This window comes from Ambystoma mexicanum, unplaced genomic scaffold (genome assembly GCF_040938575.1).
Source record: "Ambystoma mexicanum isolate Mex_15411 unplaced genomic scaffold, UKY_AmexF1_1 Mex_scaf1, whole genome shotgun sequence".
Lineage (NCBI taxonomy): Eukaryota > Metazoa > Chordata > Amphibia > Caudata > Ambystomatidae > Ambystoma > Ambystoma mexicanum.
Genome location: NW_027182324.1, coordinates 3,495,951 through 3,522,081, shown reverse-complemented (window position 1 = coordinate 3,522,081; position 26,131 = coordinate 3,495,951). Strand labels below are relative to the sequence as shown.

At 40.9% G+C, this 26,131-nt stretch overlaps 15 non-coding genes across 15 annotated transcripts; all 15 read right to left on the bottom strand.

The window, feature by feature from the left end:
• Positions 1-1,853: 1,853 nt before the first annotated feature.
• TRNAT-AGU (transfer RNA threonine (anticodon AGU)) lies at positions 1,854-1,927 on the bottom strand. The gene has a single exon. It is a non-coding gene; the product is annotated as a tRNA-Thr (tRNA).
• A 4,124-nt stretch (positions 1,928-6,051) lies between these two features.
• On the bottom strand, positions 6,052-6,125 carry TRNAT-AGU (transfer RNA threonine (anticodon AGU)). Its single transcript has one exon. It is a non-coding gene; the product is annotated as a tRNA-Thr (tRNA).
• Positions 6,126-8,572: 2,447 nt separating this feature from the next.
• On the bottom strand, positions 8,573-8,646 carry TRNAT-AGU (transfer RNA threonine (anticodon AGU)). Its single transcript has one exon. It is a non-coding gene; the product is annotated as a tRNA-Thr (tRNA).
• A 767-nt stretch (positions 8,647-9,413) lies between these two features.
• Positions 9,414-9,487, bottom strand: TRNAT-AGU (transfer RNA threonine (anticodon AGU)). Its single transcript has one exon. It is a non-coding gene; the product is annotated as a tRNA-Thr (tRNA).
• Positions 9,488-10,253: 766 nt separating this feature from the next.
• On the bottom strand, positions 10,254-10,327 carry TRNAT-AGU (transfer RNA threonine (anticodon AGU)). Its single transcript has one exon. It is a non-coding gene; the product is annotated as a tRNA-Thr (tRNA).
• A 1,604-nt stretch (positions 10,328-11,931) lies between these two features.
• On the bottom strand, positions 11,932-12,005 carry TRNAT-AGU (transfer RNA threonine (anticodon AGU)). Its single transcript has one exon. It is a non-coding gene; the product is annotated as a tRNA-Thr (tRNA).
• A 767-nt stretch (positions 12,006-12,772) lies between these two features.
• TRNAT-AGU (transfer RNA threonine (anticodon AGU)) lies at positions 12,773-12,846 on the bottom strand. Its single transcript has one exon. It is a non-coding gene; the product is annotated as a tRNA-Thr (tRNA).
• Positions 12,847-13,611: 765 nt separating this feature from the next.
• Positions 13,612-13,685, bottom strand: TRNAT-AGU (transfer RNA threonine (anticodon AGU)). The gene has a single exon. It is a non-coding gene; the product is annotated as a tRNA-Thr (tRNA).
• A 4,123-nt stretch (positions 13,686-17,808) lies between these two features.
• On the bottom strand, positions 17,809-17,882 carry TRNAT-AGU (transfer RNA threonine (anticodon AGU)). Its single transcript has one exon. It is a non-coding gene; the product is annotated as a tRNA-Thr (tRNA).
• Positions 17,883-18,649: 767 nt separating this feature from the next.
• On the bottom strand, positions 18,650-18,723 carry TRNAT-AGU (transfer RNA threonine (anticodon AGU)). Its single transcript has one exon. It is a non-coding gene; the product is annotated as a tRNA-Thr (tRNA).
• Positions 18,724-22,008: 3,285 nt separating this feature from the next.
• Positions 22,009-22,082, bottom strand: TRNAT-AGU (transfer RNA threonine (anticodon AGU)). The gene has a single exon. It is a non-coding gene; the product is annotated as a tRNA-Thr (tRNA).
• A 766-nt stretch (positions 22,083-22,848) lies between these two features.
• On the bottom strand, positions 22,849-22,922 carry TRNAT-AGU (transfer RNA threonine (anticodon AGU)). The gene has a single exon. It is a non-coding gene; the product is annotated as a tRNA-Thr (tRNA).
• A 767-nt stretch (positions 22,923-23,689) lies between these two features.
• Positions 23,690-23,763, bottom strand: TRNAT-AGU (transfer RNA threonine (anticodon AGU)). The gene has a single exon. It is a non-coding gene; the product is annotated as a tRNA-Thr (tRNA).
• Positions 23,764-24,530: 767 nt separating this feature from the next.
• TRNAT-AGU (transfer RNA threonine (anticodon AGU)) lies at positions 24,531-24,604 on the bottom strand. The gene has a single exon. It is a non-coding gene; the product is annotated as a tRNA-Thr (tRNA).
• Positions 24,605-25,370: 766 nt separating this feature from the next.
• TRNAT-AGU (transfer RNA threonine (anticodon AGU)) lies at positions 25,371-25,444 on the bottom strand. The gene has a single exon. It is a non-coding gene; the product is annotated as a tRNA-Thr (tRNA).
• Positions 25,445-26,131: the final 687 nt, after the last annotated feature.

Genomic DNA, 26,131 nt, shown 5'->3' with positions numbered 1-26,131 from the left:
GCTATTTCTGATGGCATCGCAACCTTGGGCAATATGACTCTAAGGTAGTGGAGTCCAGAGTTCTTGGATGCTTTGCCAACATTTCAAGCCTGACTGTGCTTCTAAATAGCATGAAATAGCAATCTTTGTACAAAGTTTTAATATTGGGGAGACAGATTGGTCGAAAAAAAGCAGACAGGCGCTGCTGAGATTCTAACTCAGGATCTCCTGTTTACTAGACAGGCGCTTTAACCAACTAAGCCACAGCACCTTTTTTGCATCTGGTCTCCTTTCCTTCCTCATGTAATCATTTAGAAGTGAAATCCACTTTTTTAAGGCTGGGCTTCTGTTGCAATATAACTTTTCAAAATGTTTTCCAATTGACTGAAACTCCATTGCACAAAACGAGCATGTCATTAATCGTCGATTTAGAGTGGACTGCATTGCCCAGTGTGTGCATTGAGGAGCACATGTTCGTATTTACTGGGGAGCAAGTTTGCACTCATGAATGTGGCAAAACATTCAAATTCGTAAGTGGGTGAACATTAAAGTCCTAGATGCTGCAAATCTCTATATCTGGATACGGAATGACTGAAAAAAGTTATGTCTCCAGTGTCGAAATGTGTGTAATGCACTAGTAATTCATTTCCTTTATTGACCAGTGAGGTAGCCATGTATGGAGGTGCTGTAGAGTGAAAATCAAGTTTCAAATGGCAGTGATCCATGTGCATGGATAGCTCAGTCGGTAGAGCATCAGACTTTTAATCTGAGGGTCCAGGGTTCAAGTCCCTGTTCAGGCGTACCTTTGCTTCTTTTACAAAAAATTAAGCAGGAAATATGAATTGCTCATTCTAATATGTGCTATTTCTGATGGCATCGCAACCTTGGGCAATATGACTCTAAGGTAGTGGAGTCCAGAGTTCTTGGATGCTTTGCCAACATATCAAGCCTGACTGTGCTTCTAAATAGCATGAAATAGCAATCTTTGTACAAAGTTTTAATATTGGGGAGACAGATTGGTCGAAAAAAAGCAGACAGGCGCTGCTGAGATTCTAACTCAGGATCTCCTGTTTACTAGACAGGCGCTTTAACCAACTAAGCCACAGCACCTTTTTTGCATCTGGTCTCCTTTCCTTCCTCATGTAATCATTTAGAAGTGAAATCCACTTTTTTAAGGCTGGGCTTCTGTTGCAATATAACTTTTCAAAATGTTTTCCAATTGACTGAAACTCCATTGCACAAAACGAGCATGTCATTAATCGTCGATTTAGAGTGGACTGCATTGCCCAGTGTGTGCATTGAGGAGCACATGTTCGTATTTACTGGGGAGCAAGTTTGCACTCATGAATGTGGCAAAACATTCAAATCCGTAAGTGGGTGAACATTAAAGTCCTAGATGCTGCAAATCTCTATATCTGGATACGAATGACTGAAAAAAGTTATGTCTCCAGTGTCAAAATGTGTGTAATGCACTAGTAATTCATTTCCTTTATTGACCAGTGAGGTAGCCATGTATGGAGGTGCTGTAGAGTGAAAATCAAGTTTCAAATGGCAGTGATCCATGTGCCTGGATAGCTCAGTCGGTAGAGCATCAGACTTTTAATCTGAGGGTCCAGGGTTCAAGTCCCTGTTCAGGCGTACCTTTGCTTCTTTTACAAAAAATTAAGCAGGAAATATGAATTGCTCATTCTAATATGTGCTATTTCTGATGGCATCGCAACCTTGGGCAATATGACTCTAAGGTAGTGGAGTCCAGAGTTCTTGGATGCTTTGCCAACATATGAAGCCTGACTGTGCTTCTAAATAGCATGAAATAGCAATCTTTGTACAAAGTTTTAATATTGGGGAGACAGATTGGTCGAAAAAAAGCAGACAGGCGCTGCTGAGATTCGAACTCAGGATCTCCTGTTTACTAGACAGGCGCTTTAACCAACTAAGCCACAGCACCTTTTTTGCATCTGGTCTCCTTTCCTTCCTCATGTAATCATTTAGAAGTGAAATCCACTTTTTTAAGGCTGGGCTTCTGTTGCAATATAACTTTTCAAAATGTTTTCCAATTGACTGAAACTCCATTGCACAAAACAAGCATGTCATTAATCGTCGATTTAGAGTGGACTGCATTGCCCAGTGTGTGCATTGAGGAGCACATGTTCGTCTTTACTGGGGAGCAAGTTTGCACTCATGAATGTGGCAAAACATTCAAATCCGTAAGTGGGTGAACATTAAAGTCCTAGATGCTGCAAATCTCTATATCTGGATACGGAATGACTGAAAAAAGTTATGTCTCCAGTGTCAAAATGTGTGTAATGCACTAGTAATTCATTTCCTTTATTGACCAGTGAGGTAGCCATGTATGGAGGTGCTGTAGAGTGAAAATCAAGTTTCAAATGGGCAGTGATCCCTGTGCCTGGATAGCTAAGTCGGTAGAGCATCAGACTTTTAATCTGAGGGTCCAGGGTTCAAGTCCCTGTTCAGGCGTACCTTTGCTTCTTTTACAAAAAATTAAGCAGGAAATATGAATTGCTCATTCTAATATGTGCTATTTCTGATGGCATCGCAACCTTGGGCAATATGACTCTAAGGTAGTGGAGTCCAGAGTTCTTGGATGCTTTGCCAACATTTCAAGCCTGACTGTGCTTCTAAATAGCATGAAATAGCAATCTTTGTACAAAGTTTTAATATTGGGGAGACAGATTGGTCGAAAAAAAGCAGACAGGCGCTGCTGAGATTCTAACTCAGGATCTCCTGTTTACTAGACAGGCGCTTTAACCAACTAAGCCACAGCACCTTTTTTGCATCTGGTCTCCTTTCCTTCCTCATGTAATCATTTAGAAGTGAAATCCACTTTTTTAAGGCTGGGCTTCTGTTGCAATATAACTTTTCAAAATGTTTTCCAATTGACTGAAACTCCATTGCACAAAACGAGCATGTCATTAATCGTCGATTTAGAGTGGACTGCATTGCCCAGTGTGTGCATTGAGGAGCACATGTTCGTATTTACTGGGGAGCAAGTTTGCACTCATGAATGTGGCAAAACATTCAAATTCGTAAGTGGGTGAACATTAAAGTCCTAGATGCTGCAAATCTCTATATCTGGATACGGAATGACTGAAAAAAGTTATGTCTCCAGTGTCGAAATGTGTGTAATGCACTAGTAATTCATTTCCTTTATTGACCAGTGAGGTAGCCATGTATGGAGGTGCTGTAGAGTGAAAATCAAGTTTCAAATGGGCAGTGATCCCTGTGCCTGGATAGCTCAGTCGGTAGAGCATCAGACTTTTAATCTGAGGGTCCAGGGTTCAAGTCCCTGTTCAGGTGTACCTTTGCTTCTTTTACAAAAAATTAAGCAGGAAATATGAATTGCTCATTCTAATATGTGCTGTTTCTGATGGCATCGCAACCTTGGGCAATATGACTCTAAGGTAGTGGAGTCCAGAGTTCTTGGATGCTTTGCCAACATTTCAAGCCTGACTGTGCTTCTAAATAGCATGAAATAGCAATCTTTGTACAAAGTTTTAATATTGGGGAGACAGATTGGTCGAAAAAAAAGCAGACAGGCGCTGCTGAGATTCGAACTCAGGATCTCCTGTTTACTAGACAGGCGCTTTAACCAACTAAGCCACAGCCCCTTTTTTGCATCTGGTCTCCTTTCCTTCCTCATGTAATCAATCAGAAGTGAAATCCACTTTTTTAAGGCTGGGCTTCTGTTGCAATATAACTTTTCAAAATGTTTTCCAATTGACTGAAACTCCATTGCACAAAACGAGCATGTCATTAATCGTCGATTTAGAGTGGACTGCATTGCCCAGTGTGTGCATTGAGGAGCACATGTTCGTCTTTACTGGGGAGCAAGTTTGCACTCATGAATGTGGCAAAACATTCAAATCCGTAAGTGGGTGAACATTAAAGTCCTAGATGCTGCAAATCTCTATATCTGGATACGGAATGACTGAAAAAAGTTATGTCTCCAGTGTCAAAATGTGTGTAATGCACTAGTAATTCATTTCCTTTATTGACCAGTGAGGTAGCCATGTATGGAGGTGCTGTAGAGTGAAAATCAAGTTTCAAATGGGCAGTGATCCCTGTGCCTGGATAGCTCAGTCGGTAGAGCATCAGACTTTTAATCTGAGGGTCCAGGGTTCAAGTCCCTGTTCAGGCGTACCTTTGCTTCTTTTACAAAAAATTAAGCAGGAAATATGAATTGCTCATTCTAATATGTGCTATTTCTGATGGCATCGCAACCTTGGGCAATATGACTCTAAGGTAGTGGAGTCCAGAGTTCTTGGATGCTTTGCCAACATATCAAGCCTGACTGTGCTTCTAAATAGCATGAAATAGCAATCTTTGTACAAAGTTTTAATATTGGGGAGACAGATTGGTCGAAAAAAAGCAAACAGGCGCTGCTGAGATTCTAACTCAGGATCTCCTGTTTACTAGACAGGCGCTTTAACCAACTAAGCCACAGCACCTTTTTTGCATCTGGTCTCCTTTCCTTCCTCGTGTAATCATTTAGAAGTGAAATCCACTTTTTTAAGGCTGGGCTTCTGTTGCAATATAACTTTTCAAAATGTTTTCCAATTGACTGAAACTCCATTGCACAAAACGAGCATGTCATTAATCGTCGATTTAGAGTGGACTGCATTGCCCAGTGTGTGCATTGAGGAGCACATGTTCGTATTTACTGGGGAGCAAGTTTGCACTCATGAATGTGGCAAAACATTCAAATCCGTAAGTGGGTGAACATTAAAGTCCTAGATGCTGCAAATCTCTATATCTGGATACGGAATGACTGAAAAAAGTTATGTCTCCAGTGTCAAAATGTGTGTAATGCACTAGTAATTCATTTCCTTTATTGACCAGTGAGGTAGCCATGTATGGAGGTGCTGTAGAGTGAAAATCAAGTTTCAAATGGCAGTGATCCATGTGCATGGATAGCTCAGTCGGTAGAGCATCAGACTTTTAATCTGAGGGTCCAGGGTTCAAGTCCCTGTTCAGGCGTACCTTTGCTTCTTTTACAAAAAATTAAGCAGGAAATATGAATTGCTCATTCTAATATGTGCTATTTCTGATGGCATCGCAACCTTGGGCAATATGACTCTAAGGTAGTGGAGTCCAGAGTTCTTGGATGCTTTGCCAACATATCAAGCCTGACTGTGCTTCTAAATAGCATGAAATAGCAATCTTTGTACAAAGTTTTAATATTGGGGAGACAGATTGGTCGAAAAAAAGCAGACAGGCGCTGCTGAGATTCTAACTCAGGATCTCCTGTTTACTAGACAGGCGCTTTAACCAACTAAGCCACAGCACCTTTTTTGCATCTGGTCTCCTTTCCTTCCTCATGTAATCATTTAGAAGTGAAATCCACTTTTTTAAGGCTGGGCTTCTGTTGCAATATAACTTTTCAAAATGTTTTCCAATTGACTGAAACTCCATTGCACAAAACGAGCATGTCATTAATCGTCGATTTAGAGTGGACTGCATTGCCCAGTGTGTGCATTGAGGAGCACATGTTCGTATTTACTGGGGAGCAAGTTTGCACTCATGAATGTGGCAAAACATTCAAATCCGTAAGTGGGTGAACATTAAAGTCCTAGATGCTGCAAATCTCTATATCTGGATACGAATGACTGAAAAAAGTTATGTCTCCAGTGTCAAAATGTGTGTAATGCACTAGTAATTCATTTCCTTTATTGACCAGTGAGGTAGCCATGTATGGAGGTGCTGTAGAGTGAAAATCAAGTTTCAAATGGCAGTGATCCATGTGCCTGGATAGCTCAGTCGGTAGAGCATCAGACTTTTAATCTGAGGGTCCAGGGTTCAAGTCCCTGTTCAGGCGTACCTTTGCTTCTTTTACAAAAAATTAAGCAGGAAATATGAATTGCTCATTCTAATATGTGCTATTTCTGATGGCATCGCAACCTTGGGCAATATGACTCTAAGGTAGTGGAGTCCAGAGTTCTTGGATGCTTTGCCAACATATGAAGCCTGACTGTGCTTCTAAATAGCATGAAATAGCAATCTTTGTACAAAGTTTTAATATTGGGGAGACAGATTGGTCGAAAAAAAGCAGACAGGCGCTGCTGAGATTCGAACTCAGGATCTCCTGTTTACTAGACAGGCGCTTTAACCAACTAAGCCACAGCACCTTTTTTGCATCTGGTCTCCTTTCCTTCCTCATGTAATCATTTAGAAGTGAAATCCACTTTTTTAAGGCTGGGCTTCTGTTGCAATATAACTTTTCAAAATGTTTTCCAATTGACTGAAACTCCATTGCACAAAACAAGCATGTCATTAATCGTCGATTTAGAGTGGACTGCATTGCCCAGTGTGTGCATTGAGGAGCACATGTTCGTCTTTACTGGGGAGCAAGTTTGCACTCATGAATGTGGCAAAACATTCAAATCCGTAAGTGGGTGAACATTAAAGTCCTAGATGCTGCAAATCTCTATATCTGGATACGGAATGACTGAAAAAAGTTATGTCTCCAGTGTCGAAATGTGTGTAATGCACTAGTAATTCATTTCCTTTATTGACCAGTGAGGTAGCCATGTATGGAGGTGCTGTAGAGTGAAAATCAAGTTTCAAATGGGCAGTGATCCCTGTGCCTGGATAGCTCAGTCGGTAGAGCATCAGACTTTTAATCTGAGGGTCCAGGGTTCAAGTCCCTGTTCAGGCGTACCTTTGCTTCTTTTACAAAAAATTAAGCAGGAAATATGAATTGCTCATTCTAATATGTGCTGTTTCTGATGGCATCGCAACCTTGGGCAATATGACTCTAAGGTAGTGGAGTCCAGAGTTCTTGGATGCTTTGCCAACATTTCAAGCCTGACTGTGCTTCTAAATAGCATGAAATAGCAATCTTTGTACAAAGTTTTAATATTGGGGAGACAGATTGGTCGAAAAAAAAGCAGACAGGCGCTGCTGAGATTCGAACTCAGGATCTCCTGTTTACTAGACAGGCGCTTTAACCAACTAAGCCACAGCCCCTTTTTTGCATCTGGTCTCCTTTCCTTCCTCATGTAATCAATCAGAAGTGAAATCCACTTTTTTAAGGCTGGGCTTCTGTTGCAATATAACTTTTCAAAATGTTTTCCAATTGACTGAAACTCCATTGCACAAAACGAGCATGTCATTAATCGTCGATTTAGAGTGGACTGCATTGCCCAGTGTGTGCATTGAGGAGCACATGTTCGTCTTTACTGGGGAGCAAGTTTGCACTCATGAATGTGGCAAAACATTCAAATCCGTAAGTGGGTGAACATTAAAGTCCTAGATGCTGCAAATCTCTATATCTGGATACGGAATGACTGAAAAAAGTTATGTCTCCAGTGTCAAAATGTGTGTAATGCACTAGTAATTCATTTCCTTTATTGACCAGTGAGGTAGCCATGTATGGAGGTGCTGTAGAGTGAAAATCAAGTTTCAAATGGCAGTGATCCATGTGCATGGATAGCTCAGTCGGTAAAGCATCAGACTTTTAATCTGAGGGTCCAGGGTTCAAGTCCCTGTTCAGGCGTACCTTTGCTTCTTTTACAAAAAATTAAGCAGGAAATATGAATTGCTCATTCTAATATGTGCTATTTCTGATGGCATCGCAACCTTGGGCAATATGACTCTAAGGTAGTGGAGTCCAGAGTTCTTGGATGCTTTGCCAACATATCAAGCCTGACTGTGCTTCTAAATAGCATGAAATAGCAATCTTTGTACAAAGTTTTAATATTGGGGAGACAGATTGGTCGAAAAAAAGCAGACAGGCGCTGCTGAGATTCTAACTCAGGATCTCCTGTTTACTAGACAGGCGCTTTAACCAACTAAGCCACAGCACCTTTTTTGCATCTGGTCTCCTTTCCTTCCTCATGTAATCATTTAGAAGTGAAATCCACTTTTTTAAGGCTGGGCTTCTGTTGCAATATAACTTTTCAAAATGTTTTCCAATTGACTGAAACTCCATTGCACAAAACGAGCATGTCATTAATCGTCGATTTAGAGTGGACTGCATTGCCCAGTGTGTGCATTGAGGAGCACATGTTCGTATTTACTGGGGAGCAAGTTTGCACTCATGAATGTGGCAAAACATTCAAATCCGTAAGTGGGTGAACATTAAAGTCCTAGATGCTGCAAATCTCTATATCTGGATACGGAATGACTGAAAAAAGTTATGTCTCCAGTGTCAAAATGTGTGTAATGCACTAGTAATTCATTTCCTTTATTGACCAGTGAGGTAGCCATGTATGGAGGTGCTGTAGAGTGAAAATCAAGTTTCAAATGGGCAGTGATCCCTGTGCCTGGATAGCTCAGTCGGTAGAGCATCAGACTTTTAATCTGAGGGTCCAGGGTTCAAGTCCCTGTTCAGGTGTACCTTTGCTTCTTTTACAAAAAATTAAGCAGGAAATATGAATTGCTCATTCTAATATGTGCTATTTCTGATAACATCGCAACCTTGGGCAATATGACTCTAAGGTAGTGGAGTCCAGAGTTCTTGGATGCTTTGCCAACATTTCAAGCCTGACTGTGCTTCTAAATAGCATGAAATAGCAATCTTTGTACAAAGTTTTAATATTGGGGAGACAGATTGGTCGAAAAAAAAGCAGACAGGCGCTGCTGAGATTCGAACTCAGGATCTCCTGTTTACTAGACAGGCGCTTTAACCAACTAAGCCACAGCACCTTTTTTGCATCTGGTCTCCTTTCCTTCCTCATGTAATCATTTAGAAGTGAAATCCACTTTTTTAAGGCTGGGCTTCTGTTGCAATATAACTTTTCAAAATGTTTTCCAATTGACTGAAACTCCATTGCACAAAACAAGCATGTCATTAATCGTCGATTTAGAGTGGACTGCATTGCCCAGTGTGTGCATTGAGGAGCACATGTTCGTCTTTACTGGGGAGCAAGTTTGCACTCATGAATGTGGCAAAACATTCAAATCCGTAAGTGGGTGAACATTAAAGTCCTAGATGCTGCAAATCTCTATATCTGGATACGGAATGACTGAAAAAAGTTATGTCTCCAGTGTCGAAATGTGTGTAATGCACTAGTAATTCATTTCCTTTATTGACCAGTGAGGTAGCCATGTATGGAGGTGCTGTAGAGTGAAAATCAAGTTTCAAATGGGCAGTGATCCCTGTGCCTGGATAGCTCAGTCGGTAGAGCATCAGACTTTTAATCTGAGGGTCCAGGGTTCAAGTCCCTGTTCAGGCGTACCTTTGCTTCTTTTACAAAAAATTAAGCAGGAAATATGAATTGCTCATTCTAATATGTGCTGTTTCTGATGGCATCGCAACCTTGGGCAATATGACTCTAAGGTAGTGGAGTCCAGAGTTCTTGGATGCTTTGCCAACATTTCAAGCCTGACTGTGCTTCTAAATAGCATGAAATAGCAATCTTTGTACAAAGTTTTAATATTGGGGAGACAGATTGGTCGAAAAAAAAGCAGACAGGCGCTGCTGAGATTCGAACTCAGGATCTCCTGTTTACTAGACAGGCGCTTTAACCAACTAAGCCACAGCACCTTTTTTGCATCTGGTCTCCTTTCCTTCCTCATGTAATCATTTAGAAGTGAAATCCACTTTTTTAAGGCTGGGCTTCTGTTGCAATATAACTTTTCAAAATGTTTTCCAATTGACTGAAACTCCATTGCACAAAACGAGCATGTCATTAATCGTCGATTTAGAGTGGATTGCATTGCCCAGTGTGTGCATTGAGGAGCACATGTTCGTATTTACTGGGGAGCAAGTTTGCACTCATGAATGTGGCAAAACATTCAAATCCGTAAGTGGGTGAACATTAAAGTCCTAGATGCTGCAAATCTCTATATCTGGATACGGAATGACTGAAAAAAGTTATGTCTCCAGTGTCAAAATGTGTGTAATGCACTAGTAATTCATTTCCTTTATTGACCAGTGAGGTAGCCATGTATGGAGGTGCTGTAGAGTGAAAATCAAGTTTCAAATGGCAGTGATCCATGTGCCTGGATAGCTCAGTCGGTAGAGCATCAGACTTTTAATCTGAGGGTCCAGGGTTCAAGTCCCTGTTCAGGCGTACCTTTGCTTCTTTTACAAAAAATTAAGCAGGAAATATGAATTGCTCATTCTAATATGTGCTATTTCTGATGGCATCGCAACCTTGGGCAATATGACTCTAAGGTAGTGGAGTCCAGAGTTCTTGGATGCTTTGCCAACATATGAAGCCTGACTGTGCTTCTAAATAGCATGAAATAGCAATCTTTGTACAAAGTTTTAATATTGGGGAGACAGATTGGTCGAAAAAAAAGCAGACAGGCGCTGCTGAGATTCGAACTCAGGATCTCCTGTTTACTAGACAGGCGCTTTAACCAACTAAGCCACAGCACCTTTTTTGCATCTGGTCTCCTTTCCTTCCTCATGTAATCATTTAGAAGTGAAATCCACTTTTTTAAGGCTGGGCTTCTGTTGCAATATAACTTTTCAAAATGTTTTCCAATTGACTGAAACTCCATTGCACAAAACGAGCATGTCATTAATCGTCGATTTAGAGTGGATTGCATTGCCCAGTGTGTGCATTGAGGAGCACATGTTCGTATTTACTGGGGAGCAAGTTTGCACTCATGAATGTGGCAAAACATTCAAATCCGTAAGTGGGTGAACATTAAAGTCCTAGATGCTGCAAATCTCTATATCTGGATACGGAATGACTGAAAAAAGTTATGTCTCCAGTGTCAAAATGTGTGTAATGCACTAGTAATTCATTTCCTTTATTGACCAGTGAGGTAGCCATGTATGGAGGTGCTGTAGAGTGAAAATCAAGTTTCAAATGGCAGTGATCCATGTGCATGGATAGCTCAGTCGGTAAAGCATCAGACTTTTAATCTGAGGGTCCAGGGTTCAAGTCCCTGTTCAGGCGTACCTTTGCTTCTTTTACAAAAAATTAAGCAGGAAATATGAATTGCTCATTCTAATATGTGCTATTTCTGATGGCATCGCAACCTTGGGCAATATGACTCTAAGGTAGTGGAGTCCAGAGTTCTTGGATGCTTTGCCAACATATCAAGCCTGACTGTGCTTCTAAATAGCATGAAATAGCAATCTTTGTACAAAGTTTTAATATTGGGGAGACAGATTGGTCGAAAAAAAGCAGACAGGCGCTGCTGAGATTCTAACTCAGGATCTCCTGTTTACTAGACAGGCGCTTTAACCAACTAAGCCACAGCACCTTTTTTGCATCTGGTCTCCTTTCCTTCCTCATGTAATCATTTAGAAGTGAAATCCACTTTTTTAAGGCTGGGCTTCTGTTGCAATATAACTTTTCAAAATGTTTTCCAATTGACTGAAACTCCATTGCACAAAACGAGCATGTCATTAATCGTCGATTTAGAGTGGACTGCATTGCCCAGTGTGTGCATTGAGGAGCACATGTTCGTATTTACTGGGGAGCAAGTTTGCACTCATGAATGTGGCAAAACATTCAAATCTGTAAGTGGGTGAACATTAAAGTCCTAGATGCTGCAAATCTCTATATCTGGATACGGAATGACTGAAAAAAGTTATGTCTCCAGTGTCAAAATGTGTGTAATGCACTAGTAATTCATTTCCTTTATTGACCAGTGAGGTAGCCATGTATGGAGGTGCTGTAGAGTGAAAATCAAGTTTCAAATGGCAGTGATCCATGTGCCTGGATAGCTCAGTCGGTAGAGCATCAGACTTTTAATCTGAGGGTCCAGGGTTCAAGTCCCTGTTCAGGCGTACCATTGCTTCTTTTACAAAAAATTAAGCAGGAAATATGAATTGCTCATTCTAATATGTGCTATTTCTGATGGCATCGCAACCTTGGGCAATATGACTCTAAGGTAGTGGAGTCCAGAGTTCTTGGATGCTTTGCCAACATATGAAGCCTGACTGTGCTTCTAAATAGCATGAAATAGCAATCTTTGTACAAAGTTTTAATATTGGGGAGACAGATTGGTCGAAAAAAAGCAGACAGGCGCTGCTGAGATTCGAACTCAGGATCTCCTGTTTACTAGACAGGCGCTTTAACCAACTAAGCCACAGCACCTTTTTTGCATCTGGTCTCCTTTCCTTCCTCATGTAATCATTTAGAAGTGAAATCCACTTTTTTAAGGCTGGGCTTCTGTTGCAATATAACTTTTCAAAATGTTTTCCAATTGACTGAAACTCCATTGCACAAAACAAGCATGTCATTAATCGTCGATTTAGAGTGGACTGCATTGCCCAGTGTGTGCATTGAGGAGCACATGTTCGTCTTTACTGGGGAGCAAGTTTGCACTCATGAATGTGGCAAAACATTCAAATCCGTAAGTGGGTGAACATTAAAGTCCTAGATGCTGCAAATCTCTATATCTGGATACGGAATGACTGAAAAAAGTTATGTCTCCAGTGTCGAAATGTGTGTAATGCACTAGTAATTCATTTCCTTTATTGACCAGTGAGGTAGCCATGTATGGAGGTGCTGTAGAGTGAAAATCAAGTTTCAAATGGGCAGTGATCCCTGTGCCTGGATAGCTCAGTCGGTAGAGCATCAGACTTTTAATCTGAGGGTCCAGGGTTCAAGTCCCTGTTCAGGCGTACCTTTGCTTCTTTTACAAAAAATTAAGCAGGAAATATGAATTGCTCATTCTAATATGTGCTGTTTCTGATGGCATCGCAACCTTGGGCAATATGACTCTAAGGTAGTGGAGTCCAGAGTTCTTGGATGCTTTGCCAACATTTCAAGCCTGACTGTGCTTCTAAATAGCATGAAATAGCAATCTTTGTACAAAGTTTTAATATTGGGGAGACAGATTGGTCGAAAAAAAAGCAGACAGGCGCTGCTGAGATTCGAACTCAGGATCTCCTGTTTACTAGACAGGCGCTTTAACCAACTAAGCCACAGCACCTTTTTTGCATCTGGTCTCCTTTCCTTCCTCATGTAATCATTTAGAAGTGAAATCCACTTTTTTAAGGCTGGGCTTCTGTTGCAATATAACTTTTCAAAATGTTTTCCAATTGACTGAAACTCCATTGCACAAAACGAGCATGTCATTAATCGTCGATTTAGAGTGGATTGCATTGCCCAGTGTGTGCATTGAGGAGCACATGTTCGTATTTACTGGGGAGCAAGTTTGCACTCATGAATGTGGCAAAACATTCAAATCCGTAAGTGGGTGAACATTAAAGTCCTAGATGCTGCAAATCTCTATATCTGGATACGGAATGACTGAAAAAAGTTATGTCTCCAGTGTCAAAATGTGTGTAATGCACTAGTAATTCATTTCCTTTATTGACCAGTGAGGTAGCCATGTATGGAGGTGCTGTAGAGTGAAAATCAAGTTTCAAATGGCAGTGATCTATGTGCCTGGATAGCTCAGTCGGTAGAGCATCAGACTTTTAATCTGAGGGTCCAGGGTTCAAGTCCCTGTTCAGGCGTACCTTTGCTTCTTTTACAAAAAATTAAGCAGGAAATATGAATTGCTCATTCTAATATGTGCTATTTCTGATGGCATCGCAACCTTGGGCAATATGACTCTAAGGTAGTGGAGTCCAGAGTTCTTGGATGCTTTGCCAACATATGAAGCCTGACTGTGCTTCTAAATAGCATGAAATAGCAATCTTTGTACAAAGTTTTAATATTGGGGAGACAGATTGGTCGAAAAAAAGCAGACAGGCGCTGCTGAGATTCGAACTCAGGATCTCCTGTTTACTAGACAGGCGCTTTAACCAACTAAGCCACAGCACCTTTTTTGCATCTGGTCTCCTTTCCTTCCTCATGTAATCATTTAGAAGTGAAATCCACTTTTTTAAGGCTGGGCTTCTGTTGCAATATAACTTTTCAAAATGTTTTCCAATTGACTGAAACTCCATTGCACAAAACAAGCATGTCATTAATCGTCGATTTAGAGTGGACTGCATTGCCCAGTGTGTGCATTGAGGAGCACATGTTCGTCTTTACTGGGGAGCAAGTTTGCACTCATGAATGTGGCAAAACATTCAAATCCGTAAGTGGGTGAACATTAAAGTCCTAGATGCTGCAAATCTCTATATCTGGATACGGAATGACTGAAAAAAGTTATGTCTCCAGTGTCGAAATGTGTGTAATGCACTAGTAATTCATTTCCTTTATTGACCAGTGAGGTAGCCATGTATGGAGGTGCTGTAGAGTGAAAATCAAGTTTCAAATGGCAGTGATCCATGTGCCTGGATAGCTCAGTCGGTAGAGCATCAGACTTTTAATCTGAGGGTCCAGGGTTCAAGTCCCTGTTCAGGCGTACCTTTGCTTCTTTTACAAAAAATTAAGCAGGAAATATGAATTGCTCATTCTAATATGTGCTATTTCTGATGGCATCGCAACCTTGGGCAATATGACTCTAAGGTAGTGGAGTCCAGAGTTCTTGGATGCTTTGCCAACATATCAAGCCTGACTGTGCTTCTAAATAGCATGAAATAGCAATCTTTGTACAAAGTTTTAATATTGGGGAGACAGATTGGTCGAAAAAAAGCAGACAGGCGCTGCTGAGATTCTAACTCAGGATCTCCTGTTTACTAGACAGGCGCTTTAACCAACTAAGCCACAGCACCTTTTTTGCATCTGGTCTCCTTTCCTTCCTCGTGTAATCATTTAGAAGTGAAATCCACTTTTTTAAGGCTGGGCTTCTGTTGCAATATAACTTTTCAAAATGTTTTCCAATTGACTGAAACTCCATTGCACAAAACGAGCATGTCATTAATCGTCGATTTAGAGTGGACTGCATTGCCCAGTGTGTGCATTGAGGAGCACATGTTCGTATTTACTGGGGAGCAAGTTTGCACTCATGAATGTGGCAAAACATTCAAATCCGTAAGTGGGTGAACATTAAAGTCCTAGATGCTGCAAATCTCTATATCTGGATACGGAATGACTGAAAAAAGTTATGTCTCCAGTGTCAAAATGTGTGTAATGCACTAGTAATTCATTTCCTTTATTGACCAGTGAGGTAGCCATGTATGGAGGTGCTGTAGAGTGAAAATCAAGTTTCAAATGGCAGTGATCCATGTGCATGGATAGCTCAGTCGGTAGAGCATCAGACTTTTAATCTGAGGGTCCAGGGTTCAAGTCCCTGTTCAGGCGTACCTTTGCTTCTTTTACAAAAAATTAAGCAGGAAATATGAATTGCTCATTCTAATATGTGCTATTTCTGATGGCATCGCAACCTTGGGCAATATGACTCTAAGGTAGTGGAGTCCAGAGTTCTTGGATGCTTTGCCAACATATCAAGCCTGACTGTGCTTCTAAATAGCATGAAATAGCAATCTTTGTACAAAGTTTTAATATTGGGGAGACAGATTGGTCGAAAAAAAGCAGACAGGCGCTGCTGAGATTCTAACTCAGGATCTCCTGTTTACTAGACAGGCGCTTTAACCAACTAAGCCACAGCACCTTTTTTGCATCTGGTCTCCTTTCCTTCCTCATGTAATCATTTAGAAGTGAAATCCACTTTTTTAAGGCTGGGCTTCTGTTGCAATATAACTTTTCAAAATGTTTTCCAATTGACTGAAACTCCATTGCACAAAACGAGCATGTCATTAATCGTCGATTTAGAGTGGACTGCATTGCCCAGTGTGTGCATTGAGGAGCACATGTTCGTCTTTACTGGGGAGCAAGTTTGCACTCATGAATGTGGCAAAACATTCAAATCCGTAAGTGGGTGAACATTAAAGTCCTAGATGCTGCAAATCTCTATATCTGGATACGGAATGACTGAAAAAAGTTATGTCTCCAGTGTCGAAATGTGTGTAATGCACTAGTAATTCATTTCCTTTATTGACCAGTGAGGTAGCCATGTATGGAGGTGCTGTAGAGTGAAAATCAAGTTTCAAATGGGCAGTGATCCCTGTGCCTGGATAGCTCAGTCGGTAGAGCATCAGACTTTTAATCTGAGGGTCCAGGGTTCAAGTCCCTGTTCAGGCGTACCTTTGCTTCTTTTACAAAAAATTAAGCAGGAAATATGAATTGCTCATTCTAATATGTGCTGTTTCTGATGGCATCGCAACCTTGGGCAATATGACTCTAAGGTAGTGGAGTCCAGAGTTCTTGGATGCTTTGCCAACATTTCAAGCCTGACTGTGCTTCTAAATAGCATGAAATAGCAATCTTTGTACAAAGTTTTAATATTGGGGAGACAGATTGGTCGAAAAAAAAGCAGACAGGCGCTGCTGAGATTCGAACTCAGGATCTCCTGTTTACTAGACAGGCGCTTTAACCAACTAAGCCACAGCCCCTTTTTTGCATCTGGTCTCCTTTCCTTCCTCATGTAATCAATCAGAAGTGAAATCCACTTTTTTAAGGCTGGGCTTCTGTTGCAATATAACTTTTCAAAATGTTTTCCAATTGACTGAAACTCCATTGCACAAAACGAGCATGTCATTAATCGTCGATTTAGAGTGGACTGCATTGCCCAGTGTGTGCATTGAGGAGCACATGTTCGTCTTTACTGGGGAGCAAGTTTGCACTCATGAATGTGGCAAAACATTCAAATCCGTAAGTGGGTGAACATTAAAGTCCTAGATGCTGCAAATCTCTATATCTGGATACGGAATGACTGAAAAAAGTTATGTCTCCAGTGTCAAAATGTGTGTAATGCACTAGTAATTCATTTCCTTTATTGACCAGTGAGGTAGCCATGTATGGAGGTGCTGTAGAGTGAAAATCAAGTTTCAAATGGCAGTGATCCATGTGCATGGATAGCTCAGTCGGTAAAGCATCAGACTTTTAATCTGAGGGTCCAGGGTTCAAGTCCCTGTTCAGGCGTACCTTTGCTTCTTTTACAAAAAATTAAGCAGGAAATATGAATTGCTCATTCTAATATGTGCTATTTCTGATGGCATCGCAACCTTGGGCAATATGACTCTAAGGTAGTGGAGTCCAGAGTTCTTGGATGCTTTGCCAACATATCAAGCCTGACTGTGCTTCTAAATAGCATGAAATAGCAATCTTTGTACAAAGTTTTAATATTGGGGAGACAGATTGGTCGAAAAAAAGCAGACAGGCGCTGCTGAGATTCTAACTCAGGATCTCCTGTTTACTAGACAGGCGCTTTAACCAACTAAGCCACAGCACCTTTTTTGCATCTGGTCTCCTTTCCTTCCTCATGTAATCATTTAGAAGTGAAATCCACTTTTTTAAGGCTGGGCTTCTGTTGCAATATAACTTTTCAAAATGTTTTCCAATTGACTGAAACTCCATTGCACAAAACGAGCATGTCATTAATCGTCGATTTAGAGTGGACTGCATTGCCCAGTGTGTGCATTGAGGAGCACATGTTCGTATTTACAGGGGAGCAAGTTTGCACTCATGAATGTGGCAAAACATTCAAATCCGTAAGTGGGTGAACATTAAAGTCCTAGATGCTGCAAATCTCTATATCTGGATACGGAATGACTGAAAAAAGTTATGTCTCCAGTGTCAAAATGTGTGTAATGCACTAGTAATTCATTTCCTTTATTGACCAGTGAGGTAGCCATGTATGGAGGTGCTGTAGAGTGAAAATCAAGTTTCAAATGGCAGTGATCCATGTGCCTGGATAGCTCAGTCGGTAGAGCATCAGACTTTTAATCTGAGGGTCCAGGGTTCAAGTCCCTGTTCAGGCGTACCTTTGCTTCTTTTACAAAAAATTAAGCAGGAAATATGAATTGCTCATTCTAATATGTGCTATTTCTGATGGCATCGCAACCTTGGGCAATATGACTCTAAGGTAGTGGAGTCCAGAGTTCTTGGATGCTTTGCCAACATATGAAGCCTGACTGTGCTTCTAAATAGCATGAAATAGCAATCTTTGTACAAAGTTTTAATATTGGGGAGACAGATTGGTCGAAAAAAAGCAGACAGGCGCTGCTGAGATTCGAACTCAGGATCTCCTGTTTACTAGACAGGCGCTTTAACCAACTAAGCCACAGCACCTTTTTTGCATCTGGTCTCCTTTCCTTCCTCATGTAATCATTTAGAAGTGAAATCCACTTTTTTAAGGCTGGGCTTCTGTTGCAATATAACTTTTCAAAATGTTTTCCAATTGACTGAAACTCCATTGCACAAAACAAGCATGTCATTAATCGTCGATTTAGAGTGGACTGCATTGCCCAGTGTGTGCATTGAGGAGCACATGTTCGTCTTTACTGGGGAGCAAGTTTGCACTCATGAATGTGGCAAAACATTCAAATCCGTAAGTGGGTGAACATTAAAGTCCTAGATGCTGCAAATCTCTATATCTGGATACGGAATGACTGAAAAAAGTTATGTCTCCAGTGTCGAAATGTGTGTAATGCACTAGTAATTCATTTCCTTTATTGACCAGTGAGGTAGCCATGTATGGAGGTGCTGTAGAGTGAAAATCAAGTTTCAAATGGGCAGTGATCCCTGTGCCTGGATAGCTCAGTCGGTAGAGCATCAGACTTTTAATCTGAGGGTCCAGGGTTCAAGTCCCTGTTCAGGCGTACCTTTGCTTCTTTTACAAAAAATTAAGCAGGAAATATGAATTGCTCATTCTAATATGTGCTGTTTCTGATGGCATCGCAACCTTGGGCAATATGACTCTAAGGTAGTGGAGTCCAGAGTTCTTGGATGCTTTGCCAACATTTCAAGCCTGACTGTGCTTCTAAATAGCATGAAATAGCAATCTTTGTACAAAGTTTTAATATTGGGGAGACAGATTGGTCGAAAAAAAAGCAGACAGGCGCTGCTGAGATTCGAACTCAGGATCTCCTGTTTACTAGACAGGCGCTTTAACCAACTAAGCCACAGCACCTTTTTTGCATCTGGTCTCCTTTCCTTCCTCATGTAATCATTTAGAAGTGAAATCCACTTTTTTAAGGCTGGGCTTCTGTTGCAATATAACTTTTCAAAATGTTTTCCAATTGACTGAAACTCCATTGCACAAAACGAGCATGTCATTAATCGTCGATTTAGAGTGGATTGCATTGCCCAGTGTGTGCATTGAGGAGCACATGTTCGTCTTTACTGGGGAGCAAGTTTGCACTCATGAATGTGGCAAAACATTCAAATCCGTAAGTGGGTGAACATTAAAGTCCTAGATGCTGCAAATCTCTATATCTGGATACGGAATGACTGAAAAAAGTTATGTCTCCAGTGTCAAAATGTGTGTAATGCACTAGTAATTCATTTCCTTTATTGACCAGTGAGGTAGCCATGTATGGAGGTGCTGTAGAGTGAAAATCAAGTTTCAAATGGGCAGTGATCCCTGTGCCTGGATAGCTCAGTCGGTAGAGCATCAGACTTTTAATCTGAGGGTCCAGGGTTCAAGTCCCTGTTCAGGCGTACCTTTGCTTCTTTTACAAAAAATTAAGCAGGAAATATGAATTGCTCATTCTAATATGTGCTATTTCTGATGGCATCGCAACCTTGGGCAATATGACTCTAAGGTAGTGGAGTCCAGAGTTCTTGGATGCTTTGCCAACATATCAAGCCTGACTGTGCTTCTAAATAGCATGAAATAGCAATCTTTGTACAAAGTTTTAATATTGGGGAGACAGATTGGTCGAAAAAAAGCAGACAGGCGCTGCTGAGATTCTAACTCAGGATCTCCTGTTTACTAGACAGGCGCTTTAACCAACTAAGCCACAGCACCTTTTTTGCATCTGGTCTCCTTTCCTTCCTCATGTAATCATTTAGAAGTGAAATCCACTTTTTTAAGGCTGGGCTTCTGTTGCAATATAACTTTTCAAAATGTTTTCCAATTGACTGAAACTCCATTGCACAAAACAAGCATGTCATTAATCGTCGATTTAGAGTGGACTGCATTGCCCAGTGTGTGCATTGAGGAGCACATGTTCGTCTTTACTGGGGAGCAAGTTTGCACTCATGAATGTGGCAAAACATTCAAATCCGTAAGTGGGTGAACATTAAAGTCCTAGATGCTGCAAATCTCTATATCTGGATACGGAATGACTGAAAAAAGTTATGTCTCCAGTGTCAAAATGTGTGTAATGCACTAGTAATTCATTTCCTTTATTGACCAGTGAGGTAGCCATGTATGGAGGTGCTGTAGAGTGAAAATCAAGTTTCAAATGGCAGTGAACCATGTGCCTGGATAGCTCAGTCGGTAGAGCATCAGACTTTTAATCTGAGGGTCCAGGGTTCAAGTCCCTGTTCAGGCGTACCTTTGCTTCTTTTACAAAAAATTAAGCAGGAAATATGAATTGCTCATTCTAATATGTGCTATTTCTGATGGCATCGCAACCTTGGGCAATATGACTCTAAGGTAGTGGAGTCCAGAGTTCTTGGATGCTTTGCCAACATATGAAGCCTGACTGTGCTTCTAAATAGCATGAAATAGCAATCTTTGTACAAAGTTTTAATATTGGGGAGACAGATTGGTCGAAAAAAAGCAGACAGGCGCTGCTGAGATTCGAACTCAGGATCTCCTGTTTACTAGACAGGCGCTTTAACCAACTAAACCACAGCACCTTTTTTGCATCTGGTCTCCTTTCCTTCCTCATGTAATCATTTAGAAGTGAAATCCACTTTTTTAAGGCTGGGCTTCTGTTGCAATATAACTTTTCAAAATGTTTTCCAATTGACTGAAACTCCATTGCACAAAACAAGCATGTCATTAATCGTCGATTTAGAGTGGACTGCATTGCCCAGTGTGTGCATTGAGGAGCACATGTTCGTCTTTACTGGGGAGCAAGTTTGCACTCATGAATGTGGCAAAACATTCAAATCCGTAAGTGGGTGAACATTAAAGTCCTAGATGCTGCAAATCTCTATATCTGGATACGGAATGACTGAAAAAAGTTATGTCTCCAGTGTCGAAATGTGTGTAATGCACTAGTAATTCATTTCCTTTATTGACCAGTGAGGTAGCCATGTATGGAGGTGCTGTAGAGTGAAAATCAAGTTTCAAATGGGCAGTGATCCCTGTGCCTGGATAGCTCAGTCGGTAGAGCATCAGACTTTTAATCTGAGGGTCCAGGGTTCAAGTCCCTGTTCAGGCGTACCTTTGCTTCTTTTACAAAAAATTAAGCAGGAAATATGAATTGCTCATTCTAATATGTGCTATTTCTGATGGCATCGCAACCTTGGGCAATATGACTCTAAGGTAGTGGAGTCCAGAGTTCTTGGATGCTTTGCCAACATATCAAGCCTGACTGTGCTTCTAAATAGCATGAAATAGCAATCTTTGTACAAAGTTTTAATATTGGGGAGACAGATTGGTCGAAAAAAAGCAGACAGGCGCTGCTGAGATTCTAACTCAGGATCTCCTGTTTACTAGACAGGCGCTTTAACCAACTAAGCCACAGCACCTTTTTTGCATCTGGTCTCCTTTCCTTCCTCATGTAATCATTTAGAAGTGAAATCCACTTTTTTAAGGCTGGGCTTCTGTTGCAATATAACTTTTCAAAATGTTTTCCAATTGACTGAAACTCCATTGCACAAAACGAGCATGTCATTAATCGTCGATTTAGAGTGGACTGCATTGCCCAGTGTGTGCATTGAGGAGCACATGTTCGTCTTTACTGGGGAGCAAGTTTGCACTCATGAATGTGGCAAAACATTCAAATCCGTAAGTGGGTGAACATTAAAGTCCTAGATGCTGCAAATCTCTATATCTGGATACGGAATGACTGAAAAAAGTTATGTCTCCAGTGTCAAAATGTGTGTAATGCACTAGTAATTCATTTCCTTTATTGACCAGTGAGGTAGCCATGTATGGAGGATCTGTAGAGTGAAAATCAAGTTTCAAATGGGCGCGATCCTTGTGCCTGGATAGCTCAGTCGGTAGAGCATCAGACTTTTAATCTGAGGGTCCAGGGTTCAAGTCCCTGTTCAGGCGTACCTTTGCTTCTTTTACAAAAAATTAAGCAGGAAATATGAATTGCTCATTCTAATATGTGCTATTTCTGATGGCATCGCAACCTTGGGCAATATGACTCTAAGGTAGTGGAGTCCAGAATTCTTGGATGCTTTGCCAACATTTCAAGCCTGACTGTGCTTCTAAATAGCATGAAATAGCAATCTTTGTACAAAGTTTTAATATTGGGGAGACAGATTGGTCGAAAAAAAAGCAGACAGGCGCTGCTGAGATTCGAACTCAGGATCTCCTGTTTACTAGACAGGCGCTTTAACCAACTAAGCCACAGCACCTTTTTTGCATCTGGTCTCCTTTCCTTCCTCATGTAATCATTTAGAAGTGAAATCCACTTTTTTAAGGCTGGGCTTCTGTTGCAATATAACTTTTCAAAATGTTTTCCAATTGACTGAAACTCCATTGCACAAAACGAGCATGTCATTAATCGTCGATTTAGAGTGGACTGCATTGCCCAGTGTGTGCATTGAGGAGCACATGTTCGTCTTTACTGGGGAGCAAGTTTGCACTCATGAATGTGGCAAAACATTCAAATCCGTAAGTGGGTGAACATTAAAGTCCTAGATGCTGCAAATCTCTATATCTGGATACGGAATGACTGAAAAAAGTTATGTCTCCAGTGTCAAAATGTGTGTAATGCACTAGTAATTCATTTCCTTTATTGACCAGTGAGGTAGCCATGTATGGAGGTGCTGTAGAGTGAAAATCAAGTTTCAAATGGGCGTGATCCTTGTGCCTGGATAGCTCAGTCGGTAGAGCATCAGACTTTTAATCTGAGGGTCCAGGGTTCAAGTCCCGGTTCAGGGGTATCTTTGCTTCTTTTACAAAAAATTTAGCAGGAAATATGAATTGCTCATTCTAATATGTGCTATTTCTGATGGCATGGCAACCTTGGGCAATATGACTCTAAGGTAGTGGAGTCCAGAATTCTTGGATGCTTTGCCAACATTTCAAGCCTGACTGTGCTTCTAAATAGCATGAAATAACAATCTTTGTACAAAGTTTTAATATTGGGGAGACAGATTGGTCGAAAAAAAAGCAGACAGGCGCTGCTGAGATTCGAACTCAGGATCTCCTGTTTACTAGACAGGCGCTTTAACCAACTAAGCCACAGCACCTTTTTTGCATCTGGTCTCCTTTCCTTCCTCATGTAATCATTTAGAAGTGAAATCCACTTTTTTAAGGCTGGGCTTCTGTTGCAATATAACTTTTCAAAATGTTTTCCAATTGACTGAAACTCCATTGCACAAAACGAGCATGTCATTAATCGTCGATTTAGAGTGGACTGCATTGCCCAGTGTGTGCATTGAGGAGCACATGTTCGTCTTTACTGGGGAGCAAGTTTGCACTCATTAATGTGGCAAAACATTCAAATCCGTAAGTGGGTGAACATTAAAGTCCTAGATGCTGCAAATCTCTATATCTGGATACGGAATGATTGAAAAAAGTTATGTCTCCAGTGTCAAAATGTGTGTAATGCACTAGTAATTCATTTCCTTTATTGACCAGTGAGGTAGCCATGTATGGAGGTGCTGTAGAGTGAAAATCAAGTTTCAAATGGGCAGTGATCCCTGTGCCTGGATAGCTCAGTCGGTAGAGCATCAGACTTTTAATCTGAGGGTCCAGGGTTCAAGTCCCTGTTCAGGTGTATCTTTGCTTCTTTTACAAAAAATTTAGCAGGAAATATGAATTGCTCATTCTAATATGTGCTATTTCTGATGGCATCGCAACCTTGGGCAATATGACTCTAAGGTAGTGGAGTCCAGAATTCTTGGATGCTTTGCCAACGTTTCAAGCCTGACTGTGCTTCTAAATAGCATGAAATAACAATCTTTGTACAAAGTTTTAATATTGGGGAGACAGATTGGTCGAAAAAAAAGCAGACAGGTGCTGCTGAGATTCGAACTCAGGATCTCCTGTTTACTAGACAGGCGCTTTAACCAACTAAGCCACAGCACCTCTTTTGCATCTGATCTCCTGTCCTTCCTCATGTAATCATTTAGAAGTGAAATCCACTTTTTTTAAGGCTGGGCTTCTGTTGCAATATAACTTTACAAAATGTTTTCCAATTGACTGAAACTCCATTGCACAAAACGAGCATGTCATTAATCGTCGATTTAGAGTGGACTGCATTGCCCAGTGTGTGCATTGAGGAGCACATGTTCGTCTTTACTGGGGAGCAAGTTTGCACTCATGAATGTGGCAAAACATTCAAATCCGTAAGTGGGTGAACATTAAAGTCCTAGATGCTGCAAATCTCTATATCTGGATACGGAATGACTGAAAAAAGTTATGTCTCCAGTGTCAAAATGTGTGTAATGCACTAGTAATTCATTTCCTTTATTGACCAGTGAGGTAGCCATGTATGGAGGTGCTGTAGAGTGAAAATCAAGTTTCAAATGGGCGCGATCCTTGTGCCTGGATAGCTCAGTCGGTAGAGCATCAGACTTTTAATCTGAGGGTCCAGGGTTCAAGTCCCTGTTCAGGCGTACCTTTGCTTCTTTTACAAAAAATTAAGCAGGAAATATGAATTGCTCATTCTAATATGTGCTATTTCTGATGGCATCGCAACCTTGGGCAATATGACTCTAAGGTAGTGGAGTCCAGAATTCTTGGATGCTTTGCCAACATTTCAAGCCTGACTGTGCTTCTAAATAGCATGAAATAGCAATCTTTGTACAAAGTTTTAATATTGGGGAGACAGATTGGTCGAAAAAAAAGCAGACAGGCGCTGCTGAGATTCGAACTCAGGATCTCCTGTTTACTAGACAGGCGCTTTAACCAACTAAGCCACAGCACCTTTTTTGCATCTGGTCTCCTTTCCTTCCTCATGTAATCATTTAGAAGTGAAATCCACTTTTTTAAGGCTGGGCTTCTGTTGCAATATAACTTTTCAAAATGTTTTCCAATTGACTGAAACTCCATTGCACAAAACGAGCATGTCATTAATCGTCGATTTAGAGTGGACTGCATTGCCCAGTGTGTGCATTGAGGAGCACATGTTCATCTTTACTGGGGAGCAAGTTTGCACTCATGAATGTGGCAAAACATTCAAATCCGTAAGTGGGTGAACATTAAAGTCCTAGATGCTGCAAATCTCTATATCTGGATACGGAATGACTGAAAAAAGTTATGTCTCCAGTGTCAAAATGTGTGTAATGCACTAGTAATTCATTTCCTTTATTGACCAGTGAGGTAGCCATGTATGGAGGTGCTGTAGAGTGAAAATCAAGTTTCAAATGGGCGTGATCCTTGTGCCTGGATAGCTCAGTCGGTAGAGCATCAGACTTTTAATCTGAGGGTCCAGGGTTCAAGTCCCGGTTCAGGGGTATCTTTGCTTCTTTTACAAAAAATTTAGCAGGAAATATGAATTGCTCATTCTAATATGTGCTATTTCTGATGGCATGGCAACCTTGGGCAATATGACTCTAAGGTAGTGGAGTCCAGAATTCTTGGATGCTTTGCCAACATTTCAAGCCTGACTGTGCTTCTAAATAGCATGAAATAACAATCTTTGTACAAAGTTTTAATATTGGGGAGACAGATTGGTCGAAAAAAAAGCAGACAGGCGCTGCTGAGATTCGAACTCAGGATCTCCTGTTTACTAGACAGGCGCTTTAACCAACTAAGCCACAGCACCTTTTTTGCATCTGGTCTCCTTTCCTTCCTCATGTAATCATTTAGAAGTGAAATCCACTTTTTTAAGGCTGGGCTTCTGTTGCAATATAACTTTTCAAAATGTTTTCCAATTGACTGAAACTCCATTGCACAAAACGAGCATGTCATTAATCGTCGATTTAGAGTGGACTGCATTGCCCAGTGTGTGCATTGAGGAGCACATGTTCGTCTTTACTGGGGAGCAAGTTTGCACTCATTAATGTGGCAAAACATTCAAATCCGTAAGTGGGTGAACATTAAAGTCCTAGATGCTGCAAATCTCTATATCTGGATACGGAATGACTGAAAAAAGTTATGTCTCCAGTGTCAAAATGTGTGTAATGCACTAATAATTCATTTCCTTTATTGACCAGTGAGGTAGCCATGTATGGAGGTGCTGTAGAGTGAAAATCAAGTTTCAAATGGGCAGTGATCCCTGTGCCTGGATAGCTCAGTCGGTAGAGCATCAGACTTTTAATCTGAGGGTCCAGGGTTCAAGTCCCTGTTCAGGTGTATCTTTGCTTCTTTTACAAAAAATTTAGCAGGAAATATGAATTGCTCATTCTAATATGTGCTATTTCTGATGGCATCGCAACCTTGGGCAATATGACTCTAAGGTAGTGGAGTCCAGAATTCTTGGATGCTTTGCCAACGTTTCAAGCCTGACTGT